At 44.8% G+C, this 16,041-nt stretch overlaps 1 protein-coding gene across 2 annotated transcripts in view; it reads right to left on the bottom strand.

Annotated features, from left to right (window-relative positions):
• Positions 1–15,268, bottom strand: part of PLPPR1 (phospholipid phosphatase related 1) — a 135,136-nt gene extending 119,868 nt beyond the window's left edge. For both annotated transcript variants that reach the window (XM_074813210.1, XM_074813212.1), the window contains exon 1: positions 15,011–15,268. The gene's annotated coding sequence lies outside the window, so the exon portion shown is untranslated. The remainder of the gene's footprint in view (positions 1–15,010) is intronic.
• Between the last annotated feature and the right edge of the window lie 773 nt (positions 15,269–16,041).

Here is a 16,041-nt window from a genome sequence, read left to right as displayed (position 1 = left end):
CTTTGTCTGGACAGAGGCATAACAGCACAGAAATACCAAGGAGAGGAGGACAGTAAAAACCACCCTTTTAACAGGTGGTAAAAACCACCTATTAATCCCTCTCTTTGCTGCATGATGAGCTTACCCAAGCACACAGAAATTAGAAACTGTAACTGAGAAACTTGAACTCTCTGAAAAAGTGCATTTCTAAAACCAATAATCTCACCTTTAAGATTCTAGCTGGCTGCAGGAATATTTCCTGTGAAATGTTTTTAGGGGTGATGAAACGAGTAAAGAAGCACTGCTACTCTTTACAGAGAGATAGCTGTACATCTCCAAAACAGTCATCGCTGGCAACACTTTCCCTCTTTTGGGTTTAGAAAGCAAACAGCTGCCAGACTTTGCTTTGCTTGACTCCTATAGACCGCCCCACTGTGACTGTGGTGAAATCGAAATGTTTCACAGCATAAGTTGTAGACATTAGCTTTGCTATCACTCTAAAAGAAGGACAATGCAAACAAACTCATACTGTGAAGCAAGAAGGACAGAAGATGTTAGCTTTGATGCCTTTACAGAGAGAGTCAAAGTAAAAGGCTAGATGGTAAGAGCAGCGAGAGGGTTCAGGGTGAGGTTGAAACAGAGACAAAATGAATCCCATGACACGGGCAAGTGCAATCTATTAGAGAATGCAAAGGGCTAAATTCTGCTCTTCTTTACAAGCCATCACATAAATTACACGGATGCAAGTGTCAGGAGAGCATGGCCCTGCGTGTCCAGCCAGGCTTGCGTGCAGTTGTGGTTGTAGAAGGTAGATCTTGATTGGCAGCAGAAAACAACAGTCACAGAGCCAGCCCTCGTGGGACTGCCGGAGAAAGGTCAAAGAGCAGGCTTTCAGACAAAAAAGGAAACCATCCACACAAGGAACAGCAGAGATAATAAAAAAACTTGAGTGTCAAGATATTCTCCCACCTTTTATCCAAAGATCACAGGCCTTCGAGAGGAGCAGCAATTTAACTGACACTGGGTAATGCTTCTACTTGAAGTATGTGCTCATGTGAAGAGTGGTATGACAATCGTGTACACTAATGTAACAGCCTTATGATAAAAAATTAAATCTGCTAGTTAGGAACACACCCTCGTCTCAGAGAAAATCTATCAGAGAAGACTGTATGGCACATGATCAAATTTCACATAATACTGATTTTTTTCTCAATTTCAAATCCTTACCATTTCTTCCTTTTCATCATGCACAGAAGGGAACTACATTTCAATTTAATGTATTGTGTTTAAAATACATGCATTAAAAGAATACTAAAGTTGGCTTTTTTTTTTTTTTTCCTTCATTTTGACCATGGTAATTGTCCTTTCCTCAAAATCTATTTTTCAAAACCAGCCTAAAAAGTATAGCTTCTTTTAAACAAATAAAAAGACAAAGCAACTGACCTCAAAAATATTTTTTTCCTACAGTTTTGAGAAAGAAAACATCTATAATTGGCATATCTCATTAACAAACTTAGCTATGCTATGATAGTAATAAGTGGATAGCAAAGTGAGACTAATATTTTAATTAAGTGCTTTTCATTTCTAGGCTAATTTTCTTTATATTATGTAAACCTTTGAGGGTTACAGAAGCCTGTCCTATGGTAAATGGTGTGCTAAAAACACCATTCCTCAGCCAAATCTCTCTCACTTACATGCCCACTGCTTTTACTGAGAGCATTTTAACTCTTTTATTCAGTGTCTCCCTTTGCATCTAACCAAAACACCACTTGTAGCAACTCATCTCAAGGCCCTGGCTTCTTCAAGCTCGGACAGACTACACTATGACTGATCTTCCCAGGTACCCTCTTCAGGATGATGCTAATTATTAGGCAGGTAGTTACTGAAAATGTGAGTAGCTTGGATGCCTGATCTGTATCCACTCAGCAGCAGATAAGCTTCTCTTCCAACCACAGATATTGGGACTGGTATAAAGACATCAGAGCAGTCACATATCACACTCAATATCCCACCTGACAGCAGCAGCTTCCAGATGCTCAGCAGGCAGTACCCGAATACACAATAATAAATTTACCTACAGCCTCTTCCTAGTCCCTGGACAGACAGGTAAAGACTCATGACCTAAATGCACCAGAGTACCCATCCTTTCTACTTCTGTCAAGCTAATTTGTATCCTCACCACTTGCTTTCTGGCCAAATCACCAAGAAGTGAAACTTCCTGAAGAAGTCTCTTGGTGTTAGCGCTCTTCAATGTAAGACTACACATTTGAGCAAGCTCCAGGTCTTTTTTTGTGTCAGAGAAGCTAATTTGATTTGATTGTTTTTCCATTAGGTTGTGAGACTGGGAGACACAGCTAGCAAAGCAGAGTGGAAGGTGACACGAAAAAAAGATGAGCAAATACTGAGGGCTGACTCAAAACAGCCAAACACACATTTGGCTGGAAGAGAAATGCCTCAATAAATTGGTGTTCATTTCATGTCAGCATGCACAGCGTAAGTGCTTATAAACAAACACAAGAACTATACACTGTGGAACTGTCCCCTGGAAGACTTCCGGAATCAAGGCAAGATCGTCCATTTATTTAATCAATTGTTTTAGGCATTAGCCATTTTTATGTTAAGCAAGATAAAACTGGGGTGGGGGGGGGTGGGGTGGGGGGGGGGGTGTACAATTTTTAAGTAATACAGCCACCAGAAAGTGCCTGCATTAATCACTGCTTAACCTGAGCAAACCAGAAATGAGAAAAAAAGCCTCAATTATTTTTCTATTTGACTTAACTTCACCCCACTCAATCTACCTTTTGCTGTGTGGTACATAAAACTTAGGCTACTTGCACAGGCTTATATTTCACCTTTCAAGTGAGACATGCCATCCTCTGCTATAAAACCGTATAACTCCACCAGCTGCAACAAACCAAGCTATTGTCAACAGATCAGTTCCATGAACTGTACCTTCATGCACGGACAGAAAGAGGGAAAGAGAAATGTATGCTCCTCTGGAAGATACTTATAAAGCTACCTTTTTAGAAGATGTTTCTGAGACAAGACATACATTATAGTGTTTGAAATACCAGTGAATGAAACTCCCTGACTGTTTGCACAGGAGGTCAAACAAGAGCATGTTCCAAGTGCAGAAACAGAGGAGAGATAAAAGTGCTGTAGACACACTAGTAAGAAGCTGCATGGCCTTAATCCCAATATAACAGCTCTGCAGCGTAGGACTGGTTTAGAGATATGACATTCTGTGTTAACATACTCATGAGTACAGACCCCAGGACCAAGTGGGGGGACCCCGTCTTCTGCTCAGCTTAGAAGGTATAAAGAAAACAGGATGGCAACAGAGACCAACTTTCATCCCGTAACACTGTGAGCATCAACAACTGCTGGTCACAGAACCACTACCATTTACACCATTTCAATCCCTTCCTTCTCCACCTCCACTTCACATCACATCACTTGCTTTCTGCCCTCCCACTGAAAGTCCAGCTATATCTGTGGTAACACATATTCGTCATACATGGATACACTGTGCATACATTAGAGTTTTGCACAACTTTCAGGATAACAGCGACGCCCTCCCAGCACCTCAGCATTTGTTTGCAAGCTGTCACTGCTTGACTGTTCAGCTAAAGTTTACAGCAAACTGATAAAACAGGGCATGAACTGCTTCTGCTACACTAATACAGAGGGAGATAGAAGTTCTGAAAATTAGTTTCTAATCCCCATCTGTCACTCACCTGAACTGAAATATTTCCATTACCTTCTGTGCTCCACAACTCATCAGGAAAACCTTCCAGCAGGATTGTTTGAAGGCTTAAAAGCAAATAATTTAAAACATACCAATCTTGAATCACTGATGATTTGACCAAAACTCTGAGTCTCTTGCTGAGGCTGTTAAGGCTTAAAACAAACTCAAAACTGCAACTAATACTTTCAAGTAATCTCAGTTTACTTTCCTGACATAATGCAGTTACTGAGGAAGTTTCAGTTTACTCCTTCTGTCATCACCACAGGTAGCTGAAATCAAAACTCTATGAGAGAAAAGTAAATAAGGATTGAGAAGACCAGTACATTAAGGAAGGCCAAGGCTGGACACCCAAGCAAGGTGAGAAAACATCAGACAACTCCTGTAGCCAAGATGGGAACAAACCTGAAAAGGACCTGACTCTTGCCAGCCAGGCCGTTGAAGGCTTTGTCACTGAATACATATAAGTAAACAAACCCCAGAAGAGTTGTGTGACTGAGTCACACCCAAGTACTCATACAAAACTGAAAAAGCTTGCAGTTCAGGTACATGGAATGTTGTTGAGGAGGATGAAGGAGAAAAACATGACTCATTTGAGTCCTGAGATGGACACCTCTGCTTTCAGGACAAAGGGCATGGACAGAGGAGAAAAAATGGCTTTTTCTATTACAAGAGGATGGAGGAGATGACAAGGGACAAAGCTCCACATAAAATGCACTGGCCTGCACTCATGGTCTAGGACTCGGGTATCCTGACCTCCTATCATCTCTCTCTGCCCACGGAGTCATTCAATGCAAACAAAATCCATTTAGGTATTGACACTACCTCTTCACTGAGGCGCAGAATGCAAAAGTCTCAAAGTGTGGTTTTCTGTCCTATGGTTTGATATGAGCTTTATTTGAAATGCTTACTGTGCTCCCTCTGTTCTGATTAACATTCCATTTACTGCCTGACTCACTCACCTCTCCTAGCTAAACAGCGTAGGTTTTATTCCTGCCTGTTTCCCTTGTTGAATGCTTCATAATAGAGATAAATATTTTTCCCTTTTTCTTTTTTTTTTTTCCCCCTTACCTGCATCATTGACCGGCTTCTGCTGAAGGTCACCGAGCTAAATGAAATTCTACAAGCAGTAATACTCAGTATTTTGCTATGGCTATCTATCCCTACCTTGAATACCAAGGAAGAGGAATGGCAGCTTTAAAATGATTGCCTTCTATTGTTCCACAATACCATAAGATTTTTTAAAATCATTCCACATCACATCATTGCAACTAACAAGTGTGCTCTCCATGCACTTCATGGTAAAATTTAGTATGAGACCTGTGTAATGGGATTTAAAAAAAAAAAAAAGCTGAACAGCTTTTTTGCTAGCCGTCAATCCCCGGGAAAACATCTTGAAATAAGGAATCAGCATGATCCCTGCAGGAATTTAGAAGCCAGACAAATATGTATCAAAAGAATAATGAAAAGTAGCCTTTACTCAACAGATCATTCCATTCTTTTGACAATTACCATTTTCTGAAGTCCTCCTGTCTTTGGAACTCATGTCGCTCACACTCACAAGCGTATTTTCCTGCCCCATAAAAAGAGTAATGCAACCAAACATCTGCTCTCTGGTGCATGCATTTTAGATGTGTGAAGCCATTTCACTGAGTTATTCAGCCAAGAACCCCATGAATAACTTTGGACAAGATTAAGTCATCTTTAAGGACTGTGAGATACATCCATCAGACCAAGTCTCTAGCAGCAGCAGCAACTGTCTCTACTGTATAAATGAAGCCAGGGGAGGAATTCCTCTTAAGATAAATGAAACCTCACCATTACAAAAGGATGGCAACATTAATAATTTAAGATATGAAGATGTTAGTTTCCCAAGAAGAAATGACTGAGGAAAACAGGGTTGTACATTAGCCAAGGTGAGTTCTGGTAAGCAAATGAAGACTTAGAGAAAAAAAACAGTCTGTTCTGAAACACCAATCAAGTAGGTACTTCTGGTATCAAAAAACAACTTAAAATACTTTAAAAAAAAACCCTGCAAATTTGGTCAGAAATTTCCTTCCTGATAATGCTGAAGTCCACAGTGGAAAACTTCAGTCACTGAGTGTGTATCATCATCATCATCATCACTGCCATATTCTCCCCTTTGGCTGTCAACTTGCCTTTGCAATGCTGCATCAGCCAGAGACCAAAGAGAAAGTGCTGTCCTAAGAGGGCACTGACATAGCAGACTAACATCTCCAGCTACTGCCAGAAGCGTGGCAATGAGCAACACAGTAATTTTCAAAGCAAGTATCTCCCACAACCCAGTTCAACAGTGTAAGTTAGAGTAACGATGATCAGCACATTTATAGTATCCTGGACACAGATGAGTAATACAAATTTCAGTCATGTGTTGAAGGAACAACATATTCCAACTTTTGTCCTAACTCCAGATCACCAGGAATGGTACTAACATCCATCCCCAAGTTAACTCGGTCTAACCTAAGTTGGAATACAGTTTATGTCATCTATTAATACATACTACCAATATTAATTATTTTCAAATAACATCAGTTATCTGATAATAATTAAATTTTTTTGACCACTGAAAAAATATTTATAGGGTTGTTGGGTTGAAAGAAGTTACAGGATGAGCGCCTTCTCAAAATGGATTAGCTGATCTTCTAAGAGCTTTGGTTTTCCTTTGAGCACCCTAGTGGTGTTGATTCCAAAGACAGGAGCATTTGATTGGATAAATGACTGCAGATTAATTGCAGATCATTATGTACTAGAAAATACGGAGTATCATGCCAGGAAATGCAGAGCTAACAGTATTGAAAAAATGTCAGCAAGTTTATTTACCATTTCCTTGACCTATATATTCTTATTTAGAGAACAAAGCCAGCAGGAGGACAACAAAGTCAATGATATTTACTCATTTTTTTGCCATTCCAGCCAGAGTCTCTTTCTGTTACTCTTTGTTTAGCCTGACATTAATACTTCTTCATGCAAATAGTTTATTCATGACTCTTGTGGTGATCAGAGATGAGGTCTGATGTCATGCTTAGGCAACAAGATTATTACAAGTTTTGAAAAAAAAAAAGACTGTCTCAATCTTTCATCTCAAGAGCTGTTAACAGAGTGGCAGGAAAATCCGTCTGGTCCCTGTTCTGTAGGAACGAATGCAGTCACTTCCTATGAAATCACAGGCAATACTAAACAAATGCAATCCATCGAATTCACACAACTGCTACTCTGTTGAACACCTGCTGCATGCTTTCCCTTCTCTTACGGGAACTGGTGAATCCAAAGGAAAGAGCAGTGAAAGGGCTTGGGGACATGCTTTTGGTCAACAACTCCAGCAGGTAGTTTCAAAATTGAACTCTGGGTAACTAAAAGAAAGTTTTTACAGAAAGAAGCTGCAAACCATAAAGAGACAAAACAGTGGTGCAAAACAAACAAAATATTTCATTATGTCTGAAATAACACCTGTTTTCTTCCTGTTAGCAAGAAAAACAGTTTATGGCTTTGGTCAACCCAAAACAATTTCCTTCCCAGTTCCCAGCTCTCCTACTTTAACTCTTATTTCCATCATAGAACCACAAACTCAAGAAAATCTCCATAAGAATCAAATTGATGAACCCAGATATGTACACAGAGTAAGCACACATAGGGGACCTTCACTGGATCCTTAATCGCTTTTTGTTACTTCAACGTCCGTGTCCCTTCTCTTGTTCTAGATACCAAAGTCAAAAGTACATTCATCTCTGCCAAACTCAAGACACTAACAAAACACAGAAAAACAGATAAACCCTCACACTCTCAACTGGAAATAAACAACGAAAACAAAAAAACCCCTAATGCAACACAAAATGGTGGATCATTTTATGTTTGCAATTTTAAGTAAACATAAAACAAGCCCTCCAAAAAACAGCTCTACATCAAAAAACAAAATTGTATGCATAATGTTTCTGCTCAGTGTTTTGGGCCAAAACTTTTCAGAACTGAGTAATTTTTGGCAGAAATGTGTATGTTCCAGAATTCTATTTTGCTATGGAAACTGCCTGCATAAGAAAAACAAAGTCATAGACCTGCCATTTCTACTCAAAATTTCCTCTACTTTCATACAAATCATACAAATGAATGACTGGCATACAGTCCTTGAACAGCTTCTCTTTAAAGATCATTCCTTGTAGCACAGACAGTCCTTTTCTTGCTGAACACCTGTGAATTAGTTATATGCTGCAACTGCCTTGCATAATCTGTTAGCTGATGTAAGTTGTACACCTCCAATATCCCCTAGGTGAGCTGAACGCAGTGACAGCCTGTGGGTGGGTCAGGTGCTGTTTTGCTTATGTGAATTACATCTCCTTTAGGACAGCTGGCAGGACAGATTAATGTGGCCTTACGCTATCTCTGCATTGCCTTTACAGCTTCTGTATAATGCTCGAGTATCACCAAACCTCTCATTTTCTTTCCTTCCAGTTGCCTCTGTCCTTATCTAAACTATCTGAAAATTTCCAAGTTGTTTCTCAGATACTTGGGTCACTGGCTCCACGCACAAGGGCACGCATGAGAGCAGAAGAAGATGTACGATATGTGATAAGCCCACATAAACAATGGCCTCTCTCCATTCACTGCTGTAGCAGTGCCTGCAATGATTACGTACCAAAGATTTTTCTCTTGTGTTTTTGGCAGCCTCACAGTAGCTATGTGGTTACTACAACCCATAGACCCACCTCTCATTTTCCCAATACCACAGACTCCTACAAAGGGCTGCCCTCTGTCTGATGCTCATCGGCACAGAAAACCAACCTGCAACCAAGTAGCCAGGATACCACTCCATGTCTGCATACTGTCTGCATTTGCACTACACAGCCCCATGCAGCCAGCAAGTAGCAGCGTCTCAATGAAAGCCTCAGGAAGCTGGGTATTTCTTGAAGAGTATTTTATTTTTCTGGTATTTGCTGAAAGACATTACCTACTCCTAATGCCTTTCATGACTGACAAATTGCATTACATCTTCTCATGTCTTTCCAAATAACAGTCACTGTATTCTCGAGATAACCAAGATTAATTTGTCTGAGTGATGCAAGGATATGAAACCTTCATCAGCTTGTGGCTTACATTTACACTGGGGAGGCCTGAAATTCCCTTGATTCAGCCCAGTGTTAGAAGCGTAACACTGGAGACTGGTGTCTTCTGACTGACCTGGTCCTACTCTTAAGAAATATACCAACTATCACCACATATTTCTTAAAGTGGAGCCCTTTCAACCAGCAACTCAAATCCCTGAATACCCCAGTTGTGAAGATGATCCACTGTCAATTAGTTTTTCATATAAAGTTCTTTAAAATCTGTTCCACTTTCTGCTTGGTAGATTACAGTCAAGAGTTCTGCAACCTAGCAAAGGTTTTGAGCTACCTGACATTATCTCAAAGTCACACCAAAAAGATGTGCAAACACTTCTGTTCCATATACATGTGTATCTTCCCTCCTCTGTGGACAGCGTTACCAGCACAGTGACTGATAAGACACCCCACCAGGGTACCTCTTCATCAGGAGCACAATCATGCTCAGAGCAGCCAGCGGACATGACGCTTACAAAGAAACAAATAACATTTTGGGGCACTTTGCAGTCTACTGGGGCCATCATCCCACAGCCCTGCATTTTGTAGGCTGCCCTGTCCTGCTTGTCGTCAGGTCTGCTTGAAGTGGCATGGCATTTCATGAGCAGGGCCCAGGTACTCTGAGAGGCACGAGAGAGTTTTAGCATAGGAGAGCACAAGTGTGTACAGCAGGTTTGCTCTGTGAGAGGGAGAGATTCCTGCATGAGACTATGCAAACAGTTCTGGCTTCATTTAACCAAATCTGGCACTGCTATTGGAACTGCATTATTCTGACAGTTACTGAGCAAGTTTCATTGGCATTACAACGAAGCTTCGAGCATAAAGGAGCATGATTTAGGTGTTTCAGGGAAGAAGAGGCATGCTTTTACAATGACTCTTCATTCTTCCAATACTCTTCCTTTCTCCCATAAATGCTTCTCATGGGATGCTCCAAAAATCCCAGCTGTGTTTTATGAAATTATATTTTTCAAGTTTCTTGCTAAATATTTCAGTCAATTTAAAAATACGTAGCTAATACACACTGAGTCTCTCTTCAGTTCATGCGTTATTAAACACCCCCCTTCATGCACTAGGAATGGAAGAAGGGCTGGAATAAGTAGAAAAATAAGTTACCGTAGAAGAACTACCCGTAATTACTCAGCAAATACAATAAATTATTGTATATGTGGAAACCAAACATACTTCATTTTGTTGTCAGTGAGTATTTTACAAGTGTGGGCGACAGAAGCACACAGCAGAATATAAATGTGATACAACTGCCTTTTGCAGTATGCATGTTTCCATCAAAGTTGGGTTTTTTTCTCCTCCTCCTCTCCTTTTGATTGATTTATACTGATGGATGGTGAAGTAGGATTCTGAGTTCACCAGTGCCTCAGCAAAGCAGTAAAAAGTAGCACAAGAAACATATATGAAAATTCACGCTGAAACTTCATGCCCCCATTTGAGCTACCGAACAGGGCAGCTCTTCTAAAGAGGGTCCAACCCTCAACTTCTCTAGAAGCCCATTAGCTTTAAAAAATTCTAAGCAGGCATTGAGGTCCACTCAGATGAGACTATGTCAGCGACACCACGCATGAGATTCAGACATGCTTCTTGAGACTTACACAGCATCTGTCCTCAGAGAGGCTTTGCAACTGGGCAGAGTTCAACTTCCATTTTAAAATTAGTTCCACCTTCTGAGATTCTAATAGTGGACTTAGAGCAATTCAAAGAGTCAATGTCTCACAGACATTTGCCTTGAATTCTGCAAACCCTCTCTGTCATCAATAATAAGAGCCATTAACTCTAAATGTTGCTCCTCCATAGGAAACTTTTCTGAGCAAAGAATAGCCCTCCACTTGCTAGAGCACAACAAAAAGAAAATAAAAATCAAAGGACAGGTGCATTGTCAAGGCTATTTAAACAAGTGGCTTAAAGGAGTAAAGGATGTGTGGAAACGTAACCACTGTATTGTCATGAATAAAAGTGACACCTTTAAAACAAGAAAATCAGAAACCTCAGTCCAAATGCAAAGGATGTCCAAGCCCATGGGTAACTTTAAACCTCTATCTGGCAGATACAATTCTGTTAGTTGGCAACAAACGGCATGCCTTTATACATTTATGCTAGTCCTCAGATCCCTAGAGGACATGGTAAATCAGTGATTAGCACATTTGTGCATGTGGATCTGCCTTGAAGCTAATTCCTGTTCTGGTTAAGATATGAGAATAATGCAGCATGAATCCTTCAGAAAAACAGATCAAAACACTGCCTTATATACATAAGCCCATTCTGTCCCCATTCCCCCACCTGTGGCCACCCCTCTCCGACTAATTATGTCCTCAATCACTCCCGTATGATTTTCACTATAACCAGAAAGAATGGCAGCTGCACAAGACACACCAGACGTTATCATGGGATGTCCTGCACCCCACAGTAGCAGAGTTCGACCCTTCTGAAATAAAACACAGAAACCCACCTGGGTAAGGAAAGTTACCTGGTATTTCAAGAGGATGAACAGACTGTGATCCACATGCTTATTAGAAAAAAAGGTAGCACAACAAAGATTACCATATGAATGATGCTACCCTCTACTCCCTACAAATGCACGGAATTGCCCCCATCACTGTTACAGATGATTCAGGCATTTACTGACTGTAAGGAGGTCTGACTGTTGACAACACAGACAGGCTGTTCATCACTGTTTTGACAGTGCGCAGGGTACAGGCTACCAAGGGAGCAGGTTTTCCAAAAAGGGAGGAAATGAGTGAATGTTGACCCCATATCTAACAACCCAGCTAACAATTACTCAGAGTAGCTACTGATTCTGTAGTCTCCTTTTCAACCTTTGTTCATGCCACCCAATAGACATTGGAGGTAGCATGGTTTTAACAAAAGCATGAGATTTTCAGAATCATGACATGCATCATGGACAACAATGCCACTCACAACTGTGCTCTCAGATGCTGCTAAGCAAGCATTTCTGAAAAGCACCATTGAAAAACAAGTTTCACCCTGGATATGCAAACCCAGCAAACAATGCCTAAAAGAGAGGGTATATGAGTAAGCTGCAGCACCAAATTCGCACACTAGTAGCAATAAACATGCTGGTCATTAGTTTTGTATTTATGCCCCATCCCAACATCTACCTATTATAAACCCCAAGAACTTTGGGTGTTCAGAGAACTGGTTTTGCAGATTGATGTTTGCACCCAGACTTTTCCGTATGTGATCAGGTTAAAAAAAAATAAAGAGAAAAAGAAAAATCCAAAAAGAAAGAAAACATGGCCTATGAAGAGTAGAGGGCTAAGTCTGCAGAACTCAATGTAACATCAAGCCAGGCTATCTGAAGAGCACGGATTTCCTCTAAAGTTGGGAAATTCAAAGCACAGAGCATCTCAGAGCCACAGCAGCAAGTTCTGGAGAACTAACTTCCCAGCTGCCAACCAAGTTGACACAACAAAACTGAACCTGTTTAATTCAGATGGGAATCTCACCTGGGAAAGAATGGACTGAAAGCCAAGCAAAGGCTTCAAGACTTAAGCTGTCATAAGCAGCAGTGGTCGCACTTCCTAAGAAATAACCACTGTGATTTCAGTCTCTCAGAACGAGGTGGCACAGCTGATTTCTGCACCTTTCTGTGAAAACTAGTGAGAACTGACAATGTATCACAGATTTGCTTGGCATAAGCCACTAGAGAGAGAAAAGAGAGGTTCACAAGGGTTTCTAGCATCAGCACTACAGAATTTGTCTTTGTTCCACCTTCATTTTCAGGAACCAACGACGGGGAAAAATAATCTTGAAGACAGATCTTACTCTTGAAGAGTCGCCAACATAAAAAGTCTTTCACCGTAACTTCAACCAGTACAAGCAGGCCAGCATTAGTGGATTTAAAAATGTTTCTTTTAATCATTGATGATATGTAGCTGGTTTCCATTAGAGAAGTTTGCATATCTTGAGGGCCTAGTTCCACAAAATGACAATTTCACAATCAAATCCCAGTCAAGTGATATTCACAATAGGTCCTCCTGAAGACAACTGGAAAAAGACGCGTCCTTCATGCTGTTGTATTAGCTACAAAACTGCAAGATATTTGTGGCTGCAGAAACTATTAAGAAGAAAAATTAGAGCAGTAGAAAGTAGGCTAATCAGTACGACATACGATCTGATGAAGTAACAATTATGGAAATGTTTTCCAATTTAAAATAATCCCTCAAAACAGCAAAGCGTGTCTAGACTCCTACCATTGAACAAAGAGGCAGGGAAGAATGAGCAAAATAAAAAAAAAAGCAAAGTTTTTCGTGATGATCAAAGCTGTCAAAGAAAATTAAGGTACAATATTAAAAAAAAAAATACAGCTATGATGTACTTGCAAATTCAAAAATCTCCTTCTGCTACTGAACTCTCCCAGTTCAGTCAAAATAAATCTCCAATTACACACCCAGCAAAAGGTTCTCTAACTGAGCAGATGTGACTGCATGGCTGAGGGATTAAGGATACGGTTCCCCACCAGCTCCTCCTCTGATGTCTCATCAATCAAAAAAAAAAAAAAAAGCATGGTCTTTATTGTGTGTTGAAACAGGTTAATAAGCATCAACACGTAGCACAGTTTTGCCCAGTAAGTCTATATATTCTGCAACAAGTTTGCATCTGCCATCAAAGGAGAAATAGCACTATCATCCTTGTTGATACACGTGGGTTTAGCATGTTTTTCAGCATCACTGGTTTTCCACCCAGAGTGAGCATAAGCCAACACTGAAATATGCCACGTGAGAGCTAGCAATGAAAGCTGAGGAAAGGAAGGAATACAAATAAATTAGGGGAGGTAGTAGGGAGCTGTTGTCATAGCTCCCTGTACTTGACAGGCCCTCAGCTGATGTAAATTTTGTCCTTTCTTTCCTCCCCTATGTCAAGACTCCAAAGCTAGTTCTCCTCCAGCACAATACATTCAAACTTACCTATGGACAAATGCAGAAAAGACTTCCCCTAAGTTCTTACCCATCTCTATTTTTAGGAATAGCCCCCCAAGAAATCACACCTGAGAGTAGCTAAAGATGACTTAAAAAAAAGGGAGGTCCAAGCAATGTCCTCGGACTAAACTGGATCTTGAAATTCAAAGGCTGAGGGCAGTCACACAGAGTAGCCTCTGCCTCAGAGGTAACCCCTTCTGCAGTAACTCCTCCGGAAACCTTCTCTCCCAAGTCAAGCACAAGAGCCCATTGTACAAAACTGAAAGGCTTTAAAAAACATCCTTGCCTGTGCCCAAGTAGAAACTCTGAGCACAGTGCCACCACCTCACCATTCCGATCTCATCCGCAATAGGGAGGGTGTCACCTGAAGTCCCTGATCTGTCCCCAGGTGTCTTCATGCCCCCACAAAGACCATATAACATGCAGGACCAGTACTCTTACACATTTATTTCTTCACCCAGACGGATGAAGAAAACTATTGTACAACCTCAGATGCCAGCTAGGAAATCTCATCACACTACCCGCAAGCTTTAAATGACAGCTGATCAAAATGCCTGCGTTTCTGCCTTTTGGTACCACCTAGGTTTCCTAGAGAGACAAGATGCAGGGTCAGGTCTCTCAAAGCATCCAAACCCGACAGGGACACGGTATAGTGACATTTTCGCATCGCCGCTCCACGCAGTGCAGCCACCCCGCCCCGCGGCCGCGCGCCCGCCGGCCCCTCCCGAGCTCCCGCCGACTCCGCAGCCGGGCGAGCGGCCGGGCAAGCAGAGCGCCGGCGGGGCACGGAGGGCCGGGAACGCGGCGTCCGCCCCCCCCCCCCCCGACGGCCGCCTCTCCGCGGGCCGCCGCCGGGAATCGCCGCTCCGTCCCCGCTCTCGGGGCGGAGGCCACCCCGCAGCCGCCGCCTCCGGGCCCGCTCCTCGCCCCCGCGGGCCACCCCGGCCCCGCACGGCCCCGGGCCGGGGCCGCCCCCCGGGCTCTGCCCCCGCGCTGCTGCCGGGGCGTCCCGGGGGCGCTGCCGGACGCGCCCGCGGGCTCCCGCGCCCCGGCCCGTCGCGGCGCGCAGGAGGGCGGCGGGGAAGCGGCAACGCCGCCGCGTCGCCCCGGCTCCCGCCGCCCGAACGCCCCCGGGGCCGGGCCGGGGCCGGAGGCAGCTCCGCCCGCGGGCTCCCACCCGCCCCTCGCCGCCCGCCCCGGCCTCCCCGCGCCCGCCCAGCCCGGCTCACCCCGCGGTGCGGAACGGCGCGGCAGCCCCGCTACGGGCGCCGGTCTCCGTGCGGGCGGGCGGGCAGCGCCCGCCGGCCGGGCATCGTGGGCCGCCCTCCCGCCTCGGCGCGGAACGGGAGGAGGGGGGGGGGCCGGGGCCGCCCTCCCTCGGCCTGGGGCTGCTCGGCCGCCGCCGCCGGCTCCTCCCGCACGGCGCCCGGAGGATCCCCGGCGCGGCTCCCTGCCCTCGCCCGCCTTCCCGCCGCCGGCCCCGGCTTCCAGCCGCCCGCCCCGGCTGCGGAGCGGAGGGCGGGGACAGGGGCCGGCTGGGGAGGGGCGGTCGGCGGGGAGGGGAGTGGAGCGGAGGGAATGGCAGCGGAGCGAAGAGGATGGCAGCGGTGGGAGCGAGACCCCCCCCGGCCCCGCCGCCGCTCCCCCCGCCCGGCCCAGCACCCTCCTTTGTGCCGGCGCCGCCGGTTCCCCCCCCGCCCCGGGCTGTCCCTGATCCCGCAAGCCGCGGGGGCGGGGAGCAACGCGACCCCCCCCCCCCCTCCCAGGGACAAGTCGGCCCTTGCCAGGCAGAGGCTGGACGCGGCCCGGCAGCCCCCTTCCTGCTCTTCCTCCCTGCCCCGGACCTGCCGCGGGGAGCACGCAGCTCCGGTGGCTTCCCCCAGCACCGCCACGGGCTGGACTGCGCACCCCCAGGAGAAGGGGGCGGGGAGGGGAACGAACGCCGAGAGCGAGGCGAACGCGCGATGGAGGGGACCCGGCACGGCCTCGGTGCCCCCGAGCCCAGGGATGCTCTGGCTTAGAGGATCCTCGAAGCCGGGAGCACGGGGCATGGCAAGGGCAGCGGGGCGGGGTGCGGGCCCTGGCCAGCCCCTCGCTGGTGTGCCACCGGCCCCGTGGCTCCTCGCAGCCGCGCAGGGCGCCGGGCAGGGCTGCTGACCGAGGCCGCTGCACGCTCCTGCGGGCCCTTGCACCTGAAGCGCTCTTGCCAATGCACCTTCACTGTAAAGTGTAAAAAAGTAGCAGCCGCAAGCTAGAGTAA

The sequence above is a fragment of the Strix aluco genome, chromosome Z (genome assembly GCF_031877795.1).
Source record: "Strix aluco isolate bStrAlu1 chromosome Z, bStrAlu1.hap1, whole genome shotgun sequence".
NCBI classification, from domain to species: domain Eukaryota; kingdom Metazoa; phylum Chordata; class Aves; order Strigiformes; family Strigidae; genus Strix; species Strix aluco.
Note: the sequence above shows the minus strand (reverse complement) of the source record. Positions and strands in the feature narration are given on the sequence as shown.